At 42.7% G+C, this 24,705-nt stretch overlaps 1 long non-coding RNA gene across 4 annotated transcripts in view; it reads left to right on the forward strand.

Moving 5' to 3' along the window:
* LOC140133495 (uncharacterized) overlaps window positions 1-24,705 on the forward strand; it is a 52,803-nt gene that overhangs the window by 16,995 nt on the left and 11,103 nt on the right. The window contains exon 1 of one of the 4 annotated variants that reach the window (XR_011855910.1): window positions 22,832-22,933. The exons of the other annotated variants lie outside the window; for them this stretch is intronic. This is a non-coding gene — a long non-coding RNA (uncharacterized lncRNA). Of the gene's footprint in view, window positions 1-22,831; window positions 22,934-24,705 lie in introns of those variants that run through there. 4 annotated transcript variants of the gene reach the window in all.

The raw sequence follows: 24,705 nt of genomic DNA on the forward strand, positions 1-24,705 counted from the left end.
AGGAGCAGGATCACGGGAACACAGGAGCGGTAACACAGGAGCAGGTACTGGAACGCAGGAACACAGGAACCGAACATGGGAACACTCAGCAGCACAGGAACACTGGAATGCAGGAAGGCTTTTACTTCACAGGGAATGGTTTGAAGATCCGGCGGGGAATGGTAGGAGCCGACAGATTATATAGCAGACCCAGAAGTGACCAGCGCCAATCACCTGTACACTGGCCCTGTAAATCTCAGAGTGTAGATGCGCGCCAGGAGGGGAGCGGGAGCGTGGAGAGGTAAGTTTGGAGCTGGGGCAGCGCTATGTAGAGGGCCACGGGTGTGCCCGCGATCTGTAACATGGATCGCGGGGGCACCCGTGACATAAATCAAGTTAAAATTGCAAATATCTCAATTTTTCTAAAGAGACAACCAGTTGTAAAGATTTTCATCCCAAGAGACAGAGATCATGCACCAAGCATTACATTATCCATAGGATATGGTTATCCATTTCAACATATTCAACTCTTTAGGCAAACATATCATACATCTTCTGTCCATCGAAAAAGATAAGGGTTTAGATAGGTGGGAATACAGCATTATAAAATATTAAGCACTTATTGGGAACCTGCAGATATACAAATAATGTTTAAGAAGATTGTTTTTCAAGTGGAAGAAAATATTTTAGAGATGCTCCGGAATGTGTTAAAAAGGTAAAAGCAATGTGCAACATCCCCCATAGCCTTTTCATTGGGCCTGGAGGCAGCCAAGGCCCAGAATACCGGAGTGGCTGGTGGTTGCGGCCTAGGCACGCTGACCTATAGCCTGGCAGGTCTCCAGCAGGTGGTGTGTGCAAGAAATATGGAGGGAGAGGCTCATGTATTGGTTCTCCCCGGGGCAACCCCTTAATGTTTGTAATATAGGTCCCTGGGTGATGGATGGGGAGCCCGTGGTGGTACAGCCTTATCCAGGGATCAGATGGAGGCAATGTTGTACAAAATAACTCACAGTTCTTTATTAGAACAATTTCAGGCAACAGGCCAGAACGATCTCAGAACAGATTCCGGATTACAGGAGATTCATTAATAAATATTAATCGATCCTGAATACCACTGACACCATTCCAAAAAATGTATTGATCTCTTTAAAATAACCAAAGATATTAATTTTTGTAACCCACAACTATCTAAAAACCTGTGACAGAAGCCCTGTGTATGCCACCACCATTATAGGAATATCTGGTATATAACGCTTTGCGTTACTATGATATTTTCACTACCGACTTCCAGTAATAATGTTACAGAAAACAAAGTTTACATACTGTTTTGCATAGTAGTCATGTACCGTCTTCATAAAGCAGATGTGAGATGCCGCCTACAGATACATTGAACAAAATTCTAAATTACATTAATTATCCACAGTCTAGACAGACTTTTAGACAGCAACAGTGCCATCTCCAGGCCAGTACTAGGTAAAATCCAAAAGGGGTGCGTATATACTGTAATATTCAAAAATCAGTATCATACGTACTGTGGCATGATCAATTACTTATCCTTTTCCTGATGTAATCTCTTTCTCCATAAATATCACTAAATTAAAGATTGACAAAACCTTATTATTTCCTAATGGAAAATATTGGATCAAATTTCTTTTTGACTGAGACAGAAAAACTTTGAAATTGTGACACTGTCTTGGAAATTTGCAATTTAATACTTTCATTGTATTTCAATTAGGACCTAAATATATTCCCATCTTTAATATTTATAGCAAAATAATGGCCAATAATGGATTATAATATAGGTGGTTTGGGCAGTCGTCTGGAGCCAAAGCCTTCTAGGGGGCTTGTGGTCACCTAAACCAACTTCCAAATTTTATATGGAGAAGAACTTTCACCCATGAAATCCTTGCACATTTGTTCCTGCTCTCAATACAAATGTACACAAGCGCCATTACAGGACCTCCACCAATGGTCCTGGCTCTGCATAATGAAAGCAGACAGAAGGGACACATCCTCCAATCCCAAAGAAGCCTGATTTTAGTACCATATGTAGGAAGTGAATCCCAGACTTGTAGGAGCTATAATATTCATACAGCCCAGGGCCCATGGAAGTCTTTATTGGCCCCTGGGACTGGCCCATCAGTTCCAGAGGATCCTCCAAACCACCCAAGCTTTGACCTAATACTGAACACCATAGATTCAGCAGATGACAACCAGGGAACCATTTCCAACCATTTCCTCAGGGAAGAGGATGATGTTTTGTGATAGTGTCCAACCCCTTTAACTGTTTCTCTAGAAATGATAAATGTATATAGCCTACCAATTAACTCCATTTTCTACTAAAAAATTACAGCTCTATGATAAGATTTTCGGTAACATAGAATGGATCAACAGATTAGGGGTTACAACACCTATGGACCCAGTAGGATTTTCAACATTTAAATGTTGAAAATGGTGGTATCCCTTTAATAGCTTCAGCCAAAAATCAAGGTGGACCATTTATACACCTAAATAAAATGGTGTGTTAACTTTTTTTCCCAATGGGAAGAGGGTCATGTAACACATCAAACTTATTTAGAATTTGTTTTCAATGTCAAGAGGGGCAAGTTACACATTTCACTTATTAATAATTTCACAAGGAAAACAATGGTGTTCTTTGTTTTAATGTCACTTTATTCTTTCACGAGTTATTTACAAGTTTATGACCACTTGTGTTCAAAGTGCTGCCCATTGTGTTGAATCGTCAATGCACCCCTCTTCTCCCAGTCTTGACACACTGATAGCAACACCCAGGGGCGTTGCTAGGGTTGTAAAAGATCCGGGGCACGGGCCCCAATACATATGTTGCGCTCTTTTAGTAATGCCCCCTCCTGTATATAACCCCTCACATAACAACTTTACTGACAGTGTATACAGCTACAGAAACACCAGAGAAATCCCTACTTTTTCCCTCCAGTGACTGCAGGTGACGTCTCCTCCATCTTCTCAATTAGGCATCACCACATCTTATGTTCCTCATTGTCCCTACATCTTGGTTCCCTGGCAGTGTTATCCTGCTGCTGCCCCTAACAATCCCCCCAAATACTGTAAGGCTGCGCTCACACTTTGTCTTGCATTTAAACAAAACCAGGTGCGTGTTACCCATCACGCCCCAACAGTAAGTAATGTGCCCACACAGCCCCCCAGTAATGTCCCCACAGAGCCCCCCAGTAATGTGCCCACACAGCCCCCCAGTAATGTCCCCACAGAGCCCCCCAGTAATGTGCCCACACAGCCCCCCAGTAATGTCCCCACACAGCCCCCCAGTAATGTCCCCACACAGCCCCCCACTAAGTAATGTCCCCACACAGCCCCCCACTAAGTAATGTCCCCACACAGCCCCCCAGTAATGTCCCCACACAGCCCCCCAGTAATGTCCCCACACAGCCCCCCAGTAAGAAAAGTGCCCCACACAGCCCCCAGTAAGTAATGTGCCCCACACAGCCCCCCAGTAAGAAAAGTGCCCCACACAGCCCCCAGTAAGTAATGTGCCCCACACAGCCCCCCAGTAAGAAAAGTGCCCCACACAGCCCCCAGTAAGTAATGTGCCCCACACAGCCCCCCGGTAAGAAAAGTGCCCCACACAGCCCCCAGTAAGTAATGTGCCCCACACAGCCCCCCAGTAAGAAAAGTGCCTCACACACAGCCCCCACCAGTAAGTAATGTGCCCCACACAGCCCCCCAGTAAGTAATGTACCCCACACACAGCCCTCCACTAAGTAATGTGCCTCACACAGCCCCCCAGTAAGTAATGTGCCCCACACAGCCCCCCAGTAAGAAAAGTGCCCCACACAGCCCCCCAGTAAGTACTGTCCTCACACACAGCCCCCACCAGTAAGTAATGTGCCCCACACAGCCCCCCAGTAAGTAATGTGCCTCACACAGCCCCCCACTAAGAAATGTGCCTCACACACAGCCCCCCAGTAAGTAATGTGCCTCACACACAGCCCTCCACTAAGTAATGTGCCTCACACACAGCCCTCCACTAAGTAATGTGCCTCACACACAGCCCTCCACTAAGTATTGTGATCACACAGCCCCCCCACTAAGTAATGTGCCCACACAGCCCCCCACTAAGTAATGTGCCTCACACAGCCCCCCACTAAGTAATGTGCCTCACACAGCCCCCCAGAAAGTATTGTGCTTCACACTGCCCTCCACTAAGTAATGTGCCTCACACAGCCCCCCAGAAAGTAATGTGCCTCACACTGACCTCCACTAAGTAATGTGCCTCACACAGCCCCCCACTAAGTAATGTGCCTCACACAGCCCCCCACTAAGTAATGTGCCTCACACAGCCCCCAGTAAGTAATGTGCCCCACACAGCCCCCAGTAAGAAAAGTGCCTCACACACAGCCCCCACCAGTAAGTAATGTGCCCCACACAGCCCCCCAGTAAGTAATGTACCCCACACACAGCTGTCCACTAAGTAATGTGCCTCACACAGCCCCCCAGTAAGTAATGTGCCCCACACAGCCCCCAGTAAGAAAAGTGCCTCACACACAGCCCCCACCAGTAAGTAATGTGCCCCACACAGCCCCCCAGTAAGTAATGTACCCCACACACAGCCCTCCACTAAGTAATGTGCCTCACACAGCCCCCCAGTAAATAATGTGCCCCCCACAGCCCCCCAGTAAGAAAAGTGCCCCACACAGCCCCCCCGTAAGTAATGTCCTCACACACAGCCCCCCAGTAAGTAATGTCCTCACACACAGCCCCCCAGTAAGTAATGTGCCTCACACAGCCCCCCACTAAGAAATGTGCCTCACACACAGTCCCCCAGTAAGTAATGTGCCTCACACACAGCCCTCCACTAAGTAATGTGCCTCACACACAGCCCTCCACTAAGTAATGTGCCCACACAGCCCCCCACTAAGTAATGTGCCTCACACACAGCCCTCCACTAAGTAATGTGCCTCACACAGCCCCCCACTAAGTAATGTGCCTCACACACAGCCCCCCAGTAAGTAATGTGCCTCACACACAGCCCCCAGTAAGTAATGTGCCTCACACAGCCCCCCACTAAGTAATGTGCTCACACTGCCCCCCACTAAGTAATGTGCCCACACAGCCCCCCCACTAAGTAATGTGCCTCACACACAGCCCTCCACTAAGTAATGTGCCCACACAGCCCCCCACTAAGTAATGTGCCTCACACAGCCCCCACTAAGTAATGTGCCCCACACAGCCCTCCACTAAGTAATGTGCCTCACACAGCCGCCACTAAGTAATGTGCCTCACACAGCCCCCACTAAGTAATGTGCCCCACACAGCCCTCCACTAAGTAATGTGCCTCACACAGCCCCCCACTAAGTAATGTGCCTCACACACAGCCCCCCAGTAAGTAATGTGCCTCACACTGCCCTCCACTAAGTAATGTGCCCACACAGCCCCCCCCCAGTAAGTAATGTGCCTCACACTGCCCTCCACTAAGTAATGTGCCTCACACTGCCCTCCACTAAGTAATGTGCCCACACAGCCCCCCCCACTAAGTAATGTGCCTCACACAGCCCCCCACTAAGTAATGTGCCTCACACAGCCCCCACTAAGTAATGTGCCCCACACAGCCCTCCACTAAGTAATGTGCCTCACACAGCCCCCACTAAGTAATGTGCCTCACACAGCCCCCACTAAGTAATGTGCCCCACACAGCCCTCCACTAAGTAATGTGCCTCACACACAGCCCTCCACTAAGTAATGTGCCTCACACAGCCCTCCACTAAGTAATGTGCCTCACACACAGCCCCCCAGTAAGTAATGTGCCTCACACTGCCCTCCACTAAGTAATGTGCCTCACACACAGCCCCCCAGTAAGTAATGTGCCTCACACTGCCCTCCACTAAGTAATGTGCCTCACACAGTCCCCCAGTAAGTAATGTGCCTCACACAGCCCCCCACTAAGTAATGTGCCTCACACAGCCCCCACTAAGTAATGTGCCCCACACAGCCCTCCACTAAGTAATGTGCCTCACACAGCCCCCACTAAGTAATGTGCCTCACACAGCCCCCACTAAGTAATGTGCCCCACACAGCCCTCCACTAAGTAATGTGCCTCACACACAGCCCTCCACTAAGTAATGTGCCTCACACAGCCCTCCACTAAGTAATGTGCCTCACACACAGCCCCCCAGTAAGTAATGTGCCTCACACTGCCCTCCACTAAGTAATGTGCCTCACACACAGCCCCCCAGTAAGTAATGTGCCTCACACTGCCCTCCACTAAGTAATGTGCCTCACACACAGCCCCCCAGTAAGTAATGTGCCTCACACAGTCCCCCCAGTAAGTAATGTGCCTCACACAACCCCCCAGTAAGTAATGTGCCTCACACAGCCCCCCACTAAGTAATGTGCTCACACAGCCCCCCACTAAGTAATGTGCATTAAAAAAGTTGGATCCAAAATGCCCACTATGGTCAATTCCCATCTTGAAAAGTTTCCACCCAACCAAAATACTTATGTGCCACAAACCGGAAGTTGTTATCACCAACTATTTCCATTTTATTCAGTTGTAGCCAAATAAATAGCCCACCCTGTATAATAAACCAATGAAGTTATCATATATACTCGAGTATAAGCCTAGTGTTTCAGCACAAAAAAATGTGCTGAAAACCCAAACTCGGCTTATTCTTGAGTAAAAAAAATATTTCAAAACTCACCTTTCCGGCTTCCCCTGCTGCTGGCTATATACTGGGTCAGGGGGCTGGCTATATAATGGGGGATATGGGCTGGCAGGCTATATACTGGGGGGCAGGTGCTGGCTATATACTATGGGACAGGGTCTGGCAGGCTATATAATGGGGAGGCTGTGACCAATGCATTTCCCACCCTTGGCTTATACTCAAGTCAATAGTTTTCCCAGGTTTTTGTGGTAAAATTAGGGGCCTCAGCTTATACTTGGGTCGGTTTATACTGGAGTATATACGGTAACTTTGTCATCCATGTGAAACTGGTATTGCCCCCTAAACCTAATCGCTTCCGTTCTTGCCCGGTCTTGCTTCAGTATCTCAGTCAGGTTCAAATCAGGACTTTCACATTCTAAAAACTTGCTTTGATTTCTTTTCAACCATTAATTATCATTTTAGGTTTCAGGCTATAAAACTTTGATAAATCACAGATTCCAAACTTATCAGATAAAATCTCTATTTTATCAAACGTAACCAAGGGAATTACGTTTATTGGATGTGAACTCTGACAGAACTGTGAAGCAAGCCAACAGAAGCTTTTCGGGGAGGGAAACCGAGTCCTTCTGACGGTGCAGAACATATTGAGGTCATAGCGGGGCTTCACAAGCCCCTGCGGCGGAGGGTGCACAGTCCCACTCTGCACTTCTACTTCAGAAAGGGAAACTGGGTCAGGTGTTTCCCTAAGCTGCATGAGTGATTTATGGGTTAACTCTCACAAGACTGGTTTTTATTTCCAATTTTTGCTGGGATTTGTGAGAAAGCACCATGGAGAGGTGTGTGGGGGGAAGGGGTGCAGGGCTTTTTGTAATTTGTCAAGTCATGTCAAGTGAAGATTAATTATTTGGGGCTTTTTGGTGTGTCCAAGGCATAAAAGTAAAGAATATTGATGTGGCTGCTTACTCGTAGCTATGGCAATAAGGCTATACATTATTATCCTAACTGTAATTGTAAGTAGGATGAAGCTTGCAAACCATCTTAGATATATTTTTGTGGTTAAAGTTTATGGGGTCTTCATGACTCTCCCCAAGACCAATTTTCAACGAGACGCGGATAGGCAGTTTGAAGTTTCAATTTCTCATTCCCCTTAATGAGCTGGCCCTTTTTTGTTTTTTCATTTCCATTTTTCACTCACAACCTTCAAAAATCTATAACTTTTTTATTTTTACGCATAAAGAGCTGTGTGACAGCTTGTTTTCTGCGTAACACTTCATGGTGATGGTAATTATTAGTCCATGCCATGTACTGGGAAGCAGGAAAAAAATTCAAATGCAGTGAAAATGGTGAAAAACGCATTTGCACTGTTTTCTTGTGGGCTTGGATTTTACAGCTTTCACTGTCAAATGACATGTCTACTTTATTCTTTTGATTGGTACAAACATGGGGATACCAAATTTGTATAGGTTTTATAATGTTTTCATACACTTACAAAAATTTAAACCTCCTGTACAAATTTTTTTAAATTAATTTTGCCGTCTTCTGGCGCTAATAACTTTTTCATACATGTACGGAGCTGTGGGTGGTGTCATTTTGTGCGACTTTTAATGATGTTTTCAATGCTACCATTTTGAGGACTATATGACCTTTTGATCACTTTTTATAGTATTTTTTATATTTTTCCAAATGGCAAAAAAATGCTATTTTTTTACTTTGGGTGCTATTTTCCATTACGGGGTTAAAAGCAGTGAAAAAAAAGTTATTATATTTTGATAGATTGGGCATTTTTGGAGGCGTTTAGAAGACCCAAGGCTGTCATGGCGACTGATCGCTGCTCCCAGATGATGTCACGGCGGAGCTATCTTTTTGTAGCCGCCGGCAGCATTGGCTGCGGCGATCAACGGGATAACACCAGTAATAATACCAGTAAGTCTTTGCTGCAATATGCAGCAAAGACTTACCACCTATGGAGAGGGCTCAGCCCGTGAGCCTTCTCTATGTACCCGCACCCCTAATAGTACGGCACACTTCGGGAAGGGGTTAATGAACTTTACAGAATCGGTTGTCTGGTATGTGTACACTGGAAGTAATACGGTTTCTGGCTATATAACTTTGAGCATAAAGTGTTCTCTCATCTCTGTGGTGTGTAGATCTAGTTTGCAGTCCTCTCCATTCTGCTGTAACTCTGCATTCCCTTCTATCCTCTGCATAGAAATTCTGTCATCTGACATTTTATAACAATAATCCAGTTGCATAGTTAAAAAAAACCATCATCAAAGTCAAACATGGTCAACCAGGGGTAACTACTCATAGATCAAGGCACTGTGGTAATCTAAAATCTAAAAGTCTAAAATCAACTTTTAAAATTGTGCTAATGAGCCAAAAGTGATGGGGGGGGGGGGGTTGTTACCAGAGCCCTTCTGTGCTGTGGCTTCACAGGCTGTTACACTGTGCTGCTGGGAATATTTTACAATCCTAATCTCAGGAGTTAGGGTTCCTTTTTTGATGTATTTATTTTAATCCAAGACGGGCTTAGTTTGGAAGATTCCCAAAACACAGTAATATAGCAATGTTTTATATTACAAAGCCAACGCGGACCAAGTGCTTCTAAAAAGTATGAACATACCCTCAGACTTAAAAGATGATGATTATTATTATTATTATTATAGCTAAACAGACACCTTTTACATGGAAGTTCCACAAAGATTCCATCGTAAAAACAGATTTAGGATGATAAGACTCGTCATGCAGTATCTGGGAACAGACTGATGGCACAGGCAGAGACAGAGGGCCCTGAGATTAGTCCCCTTCCCAACTGTACCTTCCTATTGCCCGCATTATAACCCTAGGCAGTAGGTAGACAACAGGAAGACAATCCCACCATGCACCAAAGTGCAAAATAGGAAAACAAAGAGAAACAGAACAAGCAGATAAGAATAGTCGCCAGAGCCAGGTCACAACAAAGAGAGAAAACACAGAACAAAATCACAGTAGAATAGTCTGCCAAAGATCAGGATACCAGGAAAACAATGATAAGAGTCAATCATTTATTGTGCCAACTAAAAAGAAACCTCTATAGTCAGAACTGTAAGGAGGGTGAGCCCCGGTCCTGACAGTGATTGGGCAATAACTCTGGGTAACACAGAGAACATAGAAGCAATGTGAATAGTGCTTAGATTATGTCAGTCACGGCAGGTTAACTATTGAAGAACCAAAGCTATGTACCAGGAAAGAGACGGGTGTGGTGATCAATAAACAGCTTAGCAATCTTTATAAGTACCGCGCGCTGACCGACTGCACCACTGGAGCTCTAACAGCTTAGCAATCTTAACACATTCATTTTCATGAGCAAAGAGGAATAATATAATAAGAAGTGTCTGACCCAAGTGCAATCTTTGTAACAGCCCCCACCCCCAACATAATAGAATAATGTTTTCTTTTTGAGGCATATCGGCGTTTCAGACCTCTCAAGTATAGGGCTGTGCAACACACTTCTCATATGTAAATGTTTTTCAATCATGTGGTGTACTGGCGTATGATGAAATTCGCGCCCCTGTGGTGCAGCCGGATACATGTAGAAGCTCCACCCTTTGGTTCGCTGGCCGGGCTGCGCAGTGTAGATTTGTACACAGGTCCTACACTGGTGGTGTAAAGGTGGAATTAATTACAATTACTGTTAGTTCACCAGTAATTGTGATTATTTCTAGGCTCCTGCACCAAAAAACTGGCATACGAGCCCTGAGAAATCTCCACCACAATGCGTATACCATTATGATGGCACATTTTACAATTTGACTTCTATCCTCACTTCGGTGTAATATTTCTTCAGGGCCACAGAGAAAGCAATGGAAGACAAAAGATTTAATGGTTACACTCATGGCATAGTAGGGGGTCCTCTGGCTGGTTGTGGCTTTCTCTAGCAAAAGAGCCTTTAGCTGAATACAAGGTGGTTCCTACTTCAAAGCAGAAGAGTCCAGAACCTTTATTGTATCTTCACAATTACAATAGGTCAGATCCGATTACTTCTTATGGAATCTGTACTGAAACATTTGTCCTCTTTCCATCAACAGTATTGTATATGACTTTAGTAGCCTCTGCTTCATATTTGTATGGAAGTGAAATAGTCCTGCAGAATTTCTTTTATTGCCGAACCTGACATCCGCACTTCACGTGCACATTGACTTGTGCACCACTGAGAGGAGCTACACAGCTGTACATGGCGAATAATACACTCTCAAGGATCTGTCTCCTAAGTGCTAGAGAAGTACGAACCTATAAATGTGGATGTATATTGACTTCTGAAATTCAGTACATTATGATATACGGACGGTCCCCTACTTAAGGACACCCGACTGACAGACAACCCCTAGTTAAAGACGGACCTTTCTGCCCACTGTGACCCCTGGTGAAGCTCTCTGGATGTTACTATAGTCTCAGGCTGCAATGATCAGCTGTAAGGTGTCTGTAATGAAGCTTTATTGATAATCCTTGGTCTTATTACAGCAAAAAATTTTAAAAACAACAATTGTCATTGGGGCAAAAAAAAATTTGCCTGGATCTACAATTATGAAATATTCAGTTTCGACTTACATACAAATTCAACAAGAAGAAACCTATGAAACCTATCTTGTATGTAAACTGAGGACTGCCTGTATCAATTTATGTTACCTTTAGTGGTCAGGCTACTTCCTAGTACATGTGCTCTCATGGTACTTAACATGCAGGATATTTTTTCAAGCCCCGCTCTAGAATTCGGGTATTCAAAAATTTACAAAATTATGACTTTTGTCCGGTTGACCTGTCTGACTGAGGGAAATCAGAATTATTAGAAATTGTCACTCCAGTAAAGGAATATAAAGTCTAAAATTTAAAAAAAATCAGTTTTAGTCCTAAAAATGCAACATATTTACCAAAGAGCCTTTTTTAGTCGGCAGCCGGGGAAGCAACCTAGTGCCTAATATGGCCATCACTGTAAACATCTACACATCAACCTGAGAAGAGCTTTGGTTGGGTGCCACAGGAATCGGTAACAAGAGAATCCTAAGAATTATTTTTTCACCTTCTTCTTGCCCCCTCAGGGTTTTTTTTATGAACTCGGAAAAGCCCTTTAATAAGACTATAGGATTCTAGTACAAACAAATGATAAGAGACCTTTTATGATGTAGTGATGACTACTCTTCTGAAACATTGTTCCTTCATCTGAAACCGCCATTTCCCCTCATAAATACACATAAAGATAATTACTTATGTGACATTTCCATCAATCTTCTCAATACGTAAATGATTTGTTTCCAAGAACAGGCAGCAGTGTTATATTTGGGCAGGCAATAAATCCTACATGTGAGGTATAAATGCATCTTAATTACGCTCACCTCTGTAAATTAACATTTCCAAACAATAAAAAATGCAAATGCACTGAGTTAGTATTTATATGTCAACAAGATTTAGAGCAAGGGCAGATGTTTCATGGTAAATTGAACCCAGTATATACACATTTCATTGCATGCTTCCACTTAGCGGAACACTATTGAACATGGAGAGATTGGGACTCATGTCACAACCTCTGTGGATTAAGTTTTCTGGTATTTTAGACAGTAAAAATAGTGTACACCATAGCCCTCTGCTTGTCTTTAGAAATACTGGAATACAAAAATGTCATTATATGTTAATTTGTTGCTATTTGTATGGAAATATTGTTGTGTTAGCTCCCAGGTCTACCCTGGGTCCCTTTAATAAGGTACACAGCCAGTAGTTTAAGCCTTCTCCATACAGAGCGGGTGTCTGCTGTATTATACAGCAGACACCCACCACTCAGGCCCGTATTCAATGCTAGCACCAATCAGGGGTTAGGTATTCATCTGCCTTATTACTGTAGCTTTCGGCAGCAATCTGTTGCTATGACAGCCAGGAGCCACTATTCTGCATTGATTGTCAGGGGGTCCTGAAAATAGGTCACAAAAAACCACTGTAGTTACACTGATAAGTGGATCCCTTTAAATTAAGGTTTGGTTGAGTTTTGCCAAACCCAAATTTTAAATATCTGTTCAGGTTCGGGTTTCACTACCAAACCCAGATCCAAACCGCCACCAGGAGCATTTTTGGCAGAGCTGGCACCGATTGATGGTGTTAACTTTTTAAATACGGCTAGAAAGTCACCAGACGTATCTAAATCAATGGAGCCCTGAAATGGAATGAAAAAAATGTTCCATTGGCCCTGGGCTGTATGAGAAGTTCCCCTTATATCCCTGAAATTTATTAAATTGTGAGCTACAAGTGGGGGCATGTATCTATGCCCTTTTGGCTTAGAAAAAGGCACAAAGCAATAAATCATTTCTCCATTTAAGTCGGGGACCAGGTCTACTAACTATTACACCAGTTTTCAAACAAGCTCTACAATTGATTCCAGTGCCTTCATGCGCCTAATTAAGGATGAGGCCTGCACCTTGACGTATAATAGGCACCCCCTGCACTCCCACTGGCTTAAGAGTTATTAAGACCAGTGTACAAATCATCATAGTATCATAGTATATAAGGCAGGAAAAAGACGCAAGTCCATCAAGTCCAACCTTTAAGAATTAAATAAATGTTTTATCCCCATAACCCATGATATTTTTTCTCTCCAGAAAGTCATCCAGGCCTTTCTTGAACATGTACATAGTGTCCGCCATAACAACCTCCTGCGGCAGAGAGTTCCATAGTCTCACTGCTCTTACAGTAAAGAACCTTTGTCTATGGTGATGGTAGAATCGCCTCTCCTCTAGGCGTAGAGGATGCCCCCTTGTCCTGGTCACAGGCCTAGGTATAAAAAGATCTTTGGAGAGATCCTTCTACTGTCCGTTCAGGTATTTGTACATTGTAATGAGGTCTCCCCTCAGTTTTTTCTAAACTGAATAATCCAAAATTTTGTAATCTGTCATTGTATTCTAGTCCCCCCATTCCACTAATAATCCTGGTTGCCCTCCTCTGCACCCGTTCCAGCTCTACTATATCCCTTTTATACACTGGTGCCCAAAACTGTACACAATATTCCATGTGTGGTCTGACCAGGGATTTGTATAAGGGCAAAACTATGTCTTTATCATGAGAATCTATTCCTCTCTTGATACATCCCATAATTTTATTTGCTTTAGCAGCAGCCGCCTGGCTCTGGTCACTAAAATTAAGTTTACCATCCACCAATACCCCCAAGTCCTTTTCAGCTCCAGTTTTACCAAGTAATTGACCGTTTAGAACATAATTATACTTTTTGTTTCCATGGCCCAAGTCCATAACTTTACATTTATCTACATTAAACCTCATCAACCATTTCTTTGGCCACTCCTCAAGCTTCCACAAATCCCTCTGTAATGCTAAACTATCGACCTCAGTATTTATTACTTTACACAGCTTAGTATCATCTGCAAATATTGAAACTTGACTGTGTAAACCCACTACAAGGTCATTAATAAAAATATTAAAAAGAAGTGGCCCCAATACTGACCCCTGTGGCACTCCACTGGCAACGTCAACCCAATCTGAGAATGTGCCATTAATGACGACCCTCATACCAGTCTTGATGTATTTCTCCGGTGTAAGTATTTAGTCAGACACCAATCATTGTTGTTTCTGGTATCCTTTGACAGCTCTTTGGTCTTCGCCAGTGAGTGGAGGACAAAGGAGCCATCACTACAGGTAATCAGGGGAGGACAGAGGAGCCATTACTACAGGTAAAGAGTGGAGGACAGAGGAGCCATTACTACAGGTAATGAGTGGAGGACAGAGGAGCCTTTATTACAGGTAACGAGAGGAGTACAGAGGAGCCTCTTAAAGAAGAAGTTACAGGTCCTTGAGAGCCAGAAATTTTGCTTGTAGGTGACCAAATACTTATTTTTCTCTATAATAAATCCTTTAAAAATCAGACAATGTGATTTTCTGGATTTGTTTTCACATTTTGTTTCGCATAGTTGAGGTTCTACTTATGATGTCAATTACAGGCCTCTCTCAACTTTTTGAGTGGGAGAACCCAGACAAGCGCTAGGCCGCACTCCGCCAGGCACTCAGGTACCAAAGGTAATCCAGCTGCCAAGTACAAAAAAGGCTAGGCCCCAGTGGGAGAAGTTACACACACACATGGCATGTCCCACCATCCAATAAAATTGGATGTTTTTGGGTTCTAGATTTGGGCAAAGTCCTCTGCACGTTTATACTAACAATGATGACAAAGTTATTGTCAAGAAATAATTTGCAAATGCATTTGTTTCAGCAGCTGCTGAGGAGTAGATGAATGTCTTTACCCACCTTGTCATACTCCCACGTAGTTATTCCCAAACTTTATAAATCAAATGAATCTAAATAAATTGCAGTACATCTACCATACGGTTTCTTATTTACTTGTCTATGTAAATATATAAACCAGTTCAATGCTTGAGTTGAAAGAAGAAATTTGATGAAGCAAGAAAATCAGCAGAAAATGTGCTATTGCTTTGGCTATTACTTAGTACACGAGAGCCCCCTGTCACTTACTGGGGCTTATTTTCTAAGGGTCGCGGATCGCACATTCCCCGGACTGTTCGCCGGTTTCGGGATTTGCGCATCTTTGACAGGTATTTAACAGGGGTTTGCACTGGGATTGTGCCACCGCCAATCGGATTCCATGCAACAGAAATCGGGAGGCGGGCCGTCGGGCGATCTGGCTGATTCGGACTGAGCGCGAGATTTAACTTTCTAATTGTGTCGCAATACAATGCACTTACATGCACCAGGAAGAAGATGGTGAACTCTGTCGGACCTGAGCGGGGAAGCGACACATGCAGGATATCGGGCGCATGATCTTAGTGAATTGCGGCAGAGTGCATTATCGTCAGACAATGCACTTTTAGGGAATTCATTGGACCGAGTAAGTAAATGTGCGCCACTATGTTGTAAAAATATGATGAACTAAAATGACTCATCAGTGTTACATCCATCTCTGATATGAAGCTTCTATCTGTCAATGTGACATGTGTCTTGTTATTACATAATGGGGCACATTCACTTACCTGGTCACCAAATTCACCGAAAGTGTATTGTCCGACTATAATGCACTGTGCCGCGATTCACTAAGATTGTGCGCCCGTTATCCTGTATGTGTCGCTTCCCCACTCAGATCCGACAAAGATTACCATCTTTTTTGTAATTGCTTGGGCTTGCGACACAATTTGAAAGTTAAATCCAGCGCTCAGTCCGAATCAGTCAGACCGTCCAATGGCAGGCCACCTAAATTGTGTCGCATGGAAGCCAGTACAGCTGCGCCAAAACAAGGGTCGCATGACCCTTAGTAAATGAGTCTCAATGGGGGTCATTTACTAAGGGCCCGAATCGCGTTTTACCGGCGGGTTATGCAAATTTTTGCGTTTTGGGCCGATTTTCCCTGTATTGCCCTGGATTTTGGTGATGTATAGATAAATAGATAGACACAAACCTAGATATATAAATGCTTTGATAGATATATCTACACAGATATATAGATGGGAAATAGACAGATTATAGGAGATAGATAACTAGACAGATATATGATAGAGATATATATAAAGAAGATACATGATCAGCATCTTCACCTGGGCATTCAACCAAGGGGTATCAAGAGAGCGATACATCCTCTGCCCACAAAAGTCCACATGCAGGGGACCCTTTTAGAACAGGGGGCCCTGGGAAAATGCCCAGTTTGCCACCCCCCTAACTATGGCCCTGCACCCATTGAAGCTGTTATTCAGATGCCGTAGTCTGTTGCCACCACGCAAGCTAAAACATTAGAGTACATGGGTGTCACCACATGAGCACTAATTGCTGTCCCTTCCCCTGTGGGGTGTGAAATAATAGTAAAAAATAAATCAAAAAAGTTGAATCACTGCCACTTTCCTAGAACAAATATATAAACAAATAAAATGATATATGTTAGGTATCTGCATAGCCCTAAATGTCAGATTTACAAAATATAAAAAGGATAAATATAAAAAACAGCATAACAAGAAAAAAAACATACAAATGACCAAATTGACCCTTTTTAGCCTAGTTTTTTTAAATAAAAAGTCAAAAGGTTACACAGTTTTCAAATTGTATCAATGAAAACATAATTTTATCGCTCAAAAAAGACCTCTTTTACTTTGTACAACAATGTATGGAAAGGTTATGGTGAGATAATTTCTTTAAGAGGATCTGTCACATCTAAAAACTGCACTTAAGTAAACAGCTCCTAGTGCTACAGCATATGCCGCAGCGTTACACTGTTAGCGTTATCGGAAACCTCTGATAACGCTAACAAACACTGCAGTGATGTTCAATTGTAAATGTCAGACCGTCGGGCATATTCATGAGGGGGCAGTCCGAGGCGCTGCCTCTCTCCCGGAACGCCCTCCTACTACATAGACCAGGAGACTCCCCTAATCTCGCTCACTCGTGAATACGCCCGACCGCTTATTCAGCGCTGCAGTGTTTGATAGCGTTATCGGGGGTTTCTGATAACGCTAGCATTGTAAAACTGCCAATTTTAATAAAATTATTGGACAAAGTGATGTTATAGTGGTGATGTGTTTATTCAGAAGGGTTTAGTATGAGATCTACAGGTTTTACTGGTTTGTTCTTGAGTTGAATCTGTATGTAAGTCAGAACAGGTATATTTTGTATATCCTTACAAATTCCCTTTGACTATAGGATTTTCCTAAAAAATTTCTATTTCTTGCTTCACAAAAGAAAACTAGTAAAATGACCATCGCAAACTTTAGAGAAAAACTTAAATATTTTTAGACAAAATTTTTTTTTCTGCCATCATACCTGTCTCCTGCCCTGTCTTTGAAAGATCTAGAGATAGCCTTGTGCTTGGCAAGTTCAAATGCCCCCATAATTTAGAATAGAGCGCCAAGTACCATGCTGAACCTACCGCTCTATCAATTAGTGAGATGTTTTTGGCCTTGGAACCCCCATCAAAAAGCTTGTTATGCCCAATCCAGTAAACTGGGGATAACAATCAAAATTGGTACAACCCCTTTGACCCTTTCATAACCAGGTCTGCGTTTTAGTTTCGCACTCCCCTCCTTCCACTAGACATATAGGGGGTCATTTACTAAGGGCCCGATTCGCGTTTTCCCGACGTGTTACCCGAATATTTCCGATTTGCGCCGATTTCCCCTGTATTGCCCCGGGATTTTGGTGCACGCGATCGGATTGTGGCGCATCGGCGCCGGCATGCACACGACAGAAATCGGGGGGCATGGCCGAGCGAAAACCCGACGGATTCGGAAAAACCGCCGCATTTAAAAAAAGAAATGTGTCGCTTGGGACGCGCTTATCTTCACTTGGTCCAGCTCGATGAATTCCAGTGCGTTCAGATGCTTTTTAGCGCAGCAACGCCATCTGGTGGACGGCGGAGGAACTACCGTGATGAATCCCGGCCGGACCCGAATCCAGCGCAGAGAACGCGCCGCTGGATCGGGAACGGACCGGGTAAGTAAATCTGCCCCATAGTTTCGATTATTTTTCCTTTGAAAAAGCCGTATAAGGGATTGTGATCTACAGGACAAATTGTACTTCCTATTGCCACCATTTAATATTCTGTGTAATGTGTTGGGAAGCTGGAAAAAAATTCCAAATTATATGAAATTGGAAAAAACATAGTTGCATTCCTTGGAGGCTTGGTTTTTATTGCTTCCCCTATATGGTCCAGTTGACACATCCCCATTATTCTTTTGTTCAGTCCTATCATGGAGATACCAAATTTATATAGTTTTTTTTATGTCTTAATACCTTAAAGAGGACCTGTCACCTCTATAAACTGCACTAGGAGCTGCTTACTAAAGCACTTATATAGACATATACTACTAAAGTAAGCAGCTCCTAGTGCTACAGCATATGCCGCAATTATGACATTATAATACCTCATTATCACATCACAATTACCCAATGTGACAACCAAACCCCTGTTATGACCTCATTTTGCCCCATTATGACATGACAATGCCCCATTACGACTACACTGTCCTCCCCTTTGCCCTCTTAATGCCATATTATAACATTACAGTGTTTGTAACCTCAGTGTTCCATTATGACAAACATAATACCCCAATATGACATTACAATTCAACTTTATGAAATAACAAATACCCCTTTGTGATAGCGCAAATCCTCAAATTGCTATTGGTAAACCGAAAATGCTTAATTATGACATCACAAACATCACAAACATCACAGACATCACAAACATCAAAATGCCCTCAATGCACAACGTTGTATTATAAATTAAGTTGTCACTTTGTGACTTGATAGTGTTGTGTTATGCATCCATTAGAAAATTAAATTACAGGGTCAGTCATTCTGCTAAATACAAAAAATGATATATCCCTTTAACTATGAATAACACAAAGATGATTAACAATGCCAAATAGCGCTTGGCAGGTTTAGATATAAAAGACAAACACCTAGGGAGTCGAGGGCATATTAAAACAAAGATCAGCATTGTCTGGGCTATGATATGTTCTGTTGCCCTTTATGGTTTGCGAAAGCTGAAAAATGGAAAAGTAAAAAAAGGAAGTAAGAAAGTCTTTCTGTTTTGCTTTTCACACTATTAATAGTGGAAGGAAAAGAAACAAATTGATCCTTTACTAAATCACCCACAAATTATCACTAAACTGATTTTAGGAATTTTGTGTAAATATTGAGAGGAATACAGTACAAAAGAGGCATTTATCATGACTGGACGTGTGTACCAGTTGGGACCACCACAAGCTTGCACATGATGTTCTCTGATATGAGAGGGGAACCGTCCACGCATCCAGGATAAATTGCAGTATAACCTATGCCAGAAACCTTCTCCCCACCAACTTGGCTTGAAGGTGCATGCAGGTGAAAAAATTGTGCTAAATTCCACCGCCGGATGATCACATGGGATCAAAAGATGAGAACCCCGGACCCCTACTGCATATGACAGCCAGACCCCCCCCCACAAACAGCTGAGATCACAATAATTGCAAACCCTGCGGTTGAACCCTTTAGACACCAAGTACTGTATATGCTTGAGTATAAGTTGACATCAGTATAAGATGAGGCCCCTAGTAATTAAATGCCTTATGCAGCCCCCCAAATAATGAAGGGCCCTTTAGCCCCCCTAATTATGAAATGCCCTGCAGCCACCCCTCTCATGATGAAATGACCTACAGTCCCCCCAAATGATGAAATACCAAGCAGCCCCCTTTCTGATGAGAGTCCCTGCAGAAAGCCCCCCACAATATTAAATGCCCTTCAGCCAGCCCCCCATTGATGAAATACCCTGCAGTCAGACCCCCCCCCCATTGATGAGATACCCTGCAGACAGCTCCACCCACCTAGGAAATGTCCTGCAGCTAGTCCCCCTATCTATGAAATGCCCTGCTGCCAGCTCCCCCCACCTATGAAATGCTCTGCAGCCAGTCCCCTATCTATGAAATGCACTGCAGCCAGCCCCCCTTATTGATATGATGCCCTGCAGCCCATGGGTTTAAAAAAAGATAAACCTTCATACTCACCTTCCGGTGGTACCCGACGCTACTCGCTGCTTCATAGTGTGCGCCGGCGGGCAGAGTGCATGGACGCGCCTCTGGCCGCTTAGTTGTAGATGAAGAGCTGAATAGAAGAGGAACCGTGTGGAAGAGCATTGGGCAGCACCGGAAGGTGAGTATGGAGGTTTATTTATTTTTTTATATACTCGTGTATAAGCCGAGATGGTGTTTTTCAGCACATATTACTAAAGTACAATAAATTACCAACATCCAGAGGTCCGTTTGTAACTAGGGGTCGTCTGTAAGTCGGATGTTCTTAAGTAGGGGACCACCTGTAATTGATATTGTTTGCTTATTGAAAAATTATACAATTTTCCATTATACTTTCTGTATCAATTCATGGTTTTCTATATCTCTGCCTGCTGTTCTTCTATAGTAGTCCGTTAGTATCAGGGCTTATTTCCACGAATGTAATGGGAACTGATATGCTGCCTCACCATTTGCGGTCCCAATTGACGACTATAGGACATATTTCGCCGTGTTACGCACCGGCCCTGCACTGCTCTACGTTCGTGTGCATGTACCCTCACAGAGAGTAATTAGAGCCCTATGACCAGGGATAGTTTTCTATTCACTGCAAGTAAACAACACTGGAAACTTTCTTTAGAAGGACAGAAAACAGAGATCTAGAAAACCAGGAGAAATGGATTGTATAACTTTTCATTTAAAAAAATATCAATTATTTGCTGAAAGTGGACAACCCCTTTAAGGTGTTATCCAGGACCATAAAAATTCCCCAAATGCTCACAATTAATCTTCCTAATAAACATAACTTACCTTGATTCAAACTTTGACCTCTGAATATTTGGTTGCCGATCCTCAGCTATTATTTGCAACCAGAACTTCTTCGTCAATTATGCTGTTTCTTCTTGAAAACAAGCTTTTTTTCTGGGTTTGGAATATTGTTTATCCTATAGGATTTAAAATGAGTACATGGGTAAATAAGATGCACGCAAAATAAAGTGCAAAAGATAAAACCTAAATAATCCCCCTTCATGTTCCTAACATATGTTGTGTGAATTAATTGAATCAATGCAGTAAATATATTCAGATGTGCTTGACATATTCTTGGCGTCTCTACAGTGCATTTTGGGATCATGATTTGCTACAGGTTGACTTGCAAAGATTTTTACGAACCAATTAATTTGGAAGACGGTAAAAAAATCTAAATTAGGGCTGAGGAAGGGAGGATAAATTAGTTAAGACAAAAATTAGTTAGTGTCAAAAATGAGTTATTGTTTGAATCAAGTTTTTAGTTGAAACAAAAATGTTTTAAATATTTTTTAACAGATTTTTTTAAAATTTTTGATGCCCTTACCTATAATTTAGAAGATCCTGAAACCTTTAGGTTTTGGACAAAAGTCAACAAGTCCAAAATATGCTAAAACATTTATCCTGTATGCAAAAATGTTTGATGAAAAGTTTATGCACCTTTTTAAGCTATAAAAATATAAAACACTATGGGAAAAAAATCACCATGACTGGGTAGATCTCGCGGCAGGCATGATGTTTCCTGCGCTGGATATACTGTGCACCTGCTCCAGGTCTTGCCTTTCGCAAAATTGGGCCAAACTATGGCGGGGTATAGTAAATCCACTTCCTGCCCCCGTGGCATGTGGGTGGGGAAATAGAAACAATTCATTGCTGTGTGTCAGGAATTGAAACTTTTTCATGGCTTTTATGCCAGAAGATGTGTGTAGAAAAAGAGCAATGAAAAACAAATACTAAAATTTAGTTTAGCAGAAAGAATAGTGGAACTCGGGTCCGGGACCTCACTGATGGAACAATGATTTTTGTAGGAAAGCAGTTTACAGCAGAATATAATGCAGTGGTCCATGCCCTCAAATTAGTGAAAGTGTGATGCAACAAGGTGCTACCCCAAGATGTTTAAATAAATTAAAGGGGTTGTCCTGGATCATAATTTTAGCCATTTATGAGCCACGAGTGGTGTTACTTACCTAACTTCTTTGTTGGGGCCCATAATTTTATTTTAGCATTCAGCTGTATAGGTTTTATGGGATTAATTATTTAGTGGTACATATATGGTAGCTGTGTTTAACTGGATCACAGGTCTTTTACTCACTGCTTTATTAAAAATGGTGACAAATGAAAGAAGATACATTTTAATACGGCAGGCCTCATCCAATGAGAAGGGCCCAGTCATCATCAATTTCTTGCAGGGGCATTTCCAGGGATACACAGCCCCACTCTTCATCCTTAGTTTCAATTTTCGCTATTTAGTGTGGAATATTTGGTTTGTGGAGCATTGATAGCATATGTTCGATACCTGTGCCATAGATGTAAAACACTGTGAAAAATATTTTTCTCATTTTCAATGTATGCTGCAGCTAAAGATTCTGTTATTACAGAAGATAGTTAACTTATTGCACATTATCTTCCTCTGGATCAATATCATTGGATTGTAAGTTGGATTTCACAGACCAGCTGTAATATCTGTGTCGGCATCATACTCGGTCAACAAGGTGCGGCTGAGATTGCGCCTATAAACATTGTTCTGTCTTTACTAGTGTTAATGTCGGTCTGTTTCTTCCTAGTAGGTTTGATTATGTACCACACCCAGCATTGTCCATTCTGGTTCACTAATAGTTAGTTCTGTGATGGACAGAATCTTTTTCCTATCAGCACCTGAACCACAATTCACACATCACATCAAAGGTCCTGGGCATCAATCCTGAGTGCTTGTCATAGTTCACACTTGACCAAGCTTGTGTTTATTCAGTCTACTTATACCAGGTATGTTCTGAGCCCTTGGCTTGTCTTTCTGTTTTTCCCTATTGTCTATCAATTTGGTATTTTGTCATCCTCTAGGTTTCTGACTTTTCCTATTTGTTTGCTTGTCTTGTCCTCATGTTTTATTATCACATAGAGTTACCCAATGACTTTCGCCCAGTTACTGGCCGCTGCTTAAGGGTGAGGACACACGTGGCGTTTTGACCGCGTTTTTGGGCCTTTCTCAAGTAGTCTGTCAAAAAATGCATGCGTTAAAAAAAGCATACGCTTTTGAAAAACGCATGTGTTTTTTGAAAACGCTTCCGTTTTTGACAGGTTTGACCAATTATCTTAGCATGCGTTTTTTTACGGACTGCTTAAAAACGCGTTCAGAGTTAGTTGATAGGGAAGGTCTGGTGGGTTCAGTTTAGGGCTCACAGGCTGTATTCGTCTCTCTATCCCGATTCTGCTTTGTTACACCTGTATCTCTTAGAGACAACCTTCCATTAACCCACCAAAAACAAATAATTAAAACTATGATTTAAAACATTGCCCTTAAGCCTTAAAGGGGTTGTCTACTTTCAGCAAATAATTGATATGGAGTGTGTAAGGAAAAGTTATACAATTTTCCAATATAGTATCTATATCAGTTCCTCATTGGGGGTCATTTACTAAGGGCCCGATTCGCGTTTTCCCGACGTGTTACCCGAATATTTCCGATTTGCGCCGCTTGTACATGAATTGCCCCGGGTTTTTGGCGCACGCGATCGGATTGTGGCGCATCGGGGCCGGCATGCGCGCGACAGAAATCGGGGGGGCGTGGCCGAACGAAAACCCGACGTATTCGGAAAAACCGCCGCATTTAAAAACCGAAAATGTGTCGCTTGGGGAGCGCTCACCTTCACCTTCTATGGGATGGTGCATTCCGGGGCGTTAAGATTATTTTCGGCGCTGCAGCGCCACCTGGTGGACGGCGGAGGAACTACCATCTTAAATCCCAGCCGGACCCGAATCCTGTGCAGAGAACGCGCCGCTGGATCGCGAATGGGCCGGGTAAGTAAATGTGCCCCATTGGTTTTCAGGATCTTTTCTTGCTGTCATTTTATAGGAAGCTTTTAGTTTACTTCCAGTGGATAGAAATCTGTCCATGGTCGCACTGCTCTTTATAATACACAGCTCGGATTACTCTCTGTGATACTAATGAGCTGTACAACTGTTTGACATCATATGACCACGGACAGATTTCTATCCAGCAAAAGTAAACATAGAAGCTTTCTATAGTTGGACAGCAAGCAGAGATCTAGAAAACTGTGAGGACTTGATACAGAAAGTATATTGGAAAATTGTATAACTTTTCCTTACAAAAACCATATCAATTTTTTGCCGAAAGTGGACAACCCCTTTAATGGTTCCTTTCCATTGCTCCAATGTTAAAACATAAGTTTGTAAACTCACCTGAGGTGAGTCCAATATATCAATGGGGTCCTGCAATTAACCTTTACTAGCATTGCATTGCTTCCTTGTTCCTGATTGACAAGTCTCACTGCTAGAACATGCTGCTCAATGGAACTGGTACTTGGGGACTGTCTGCCAATACTCTACTACAGACATATACAGCTCTGTTTACTTATCATTAGGGGTAAAAAAATACTACACAGTGTTTTACAAAGTGCTGGAACTTTGATAGAGAGTCCTGTTACATCGTTGAGCACTTAATGTCATGTGACCAGGATGATATCATCTAAGGTCCTTTCCTTTAAAAGTAATATAACCATCTGCCCCATGTCTGTATCTGA

This window comes from Engystomops pustulosus, chromosome 5, assembly GCF_040894005.1.
Source record: "Engystomops pustulosus chromosome 5, aEngPut4.maternal, whole genome shotgun sequence".
NCBI classification, from domain to species: domain Eukaryota; kingdom Metazoa; phylum Chordata; class Amphibia; order Anura; family Leptodactylidae; genus Engystomops; species Engystomops pustulosus.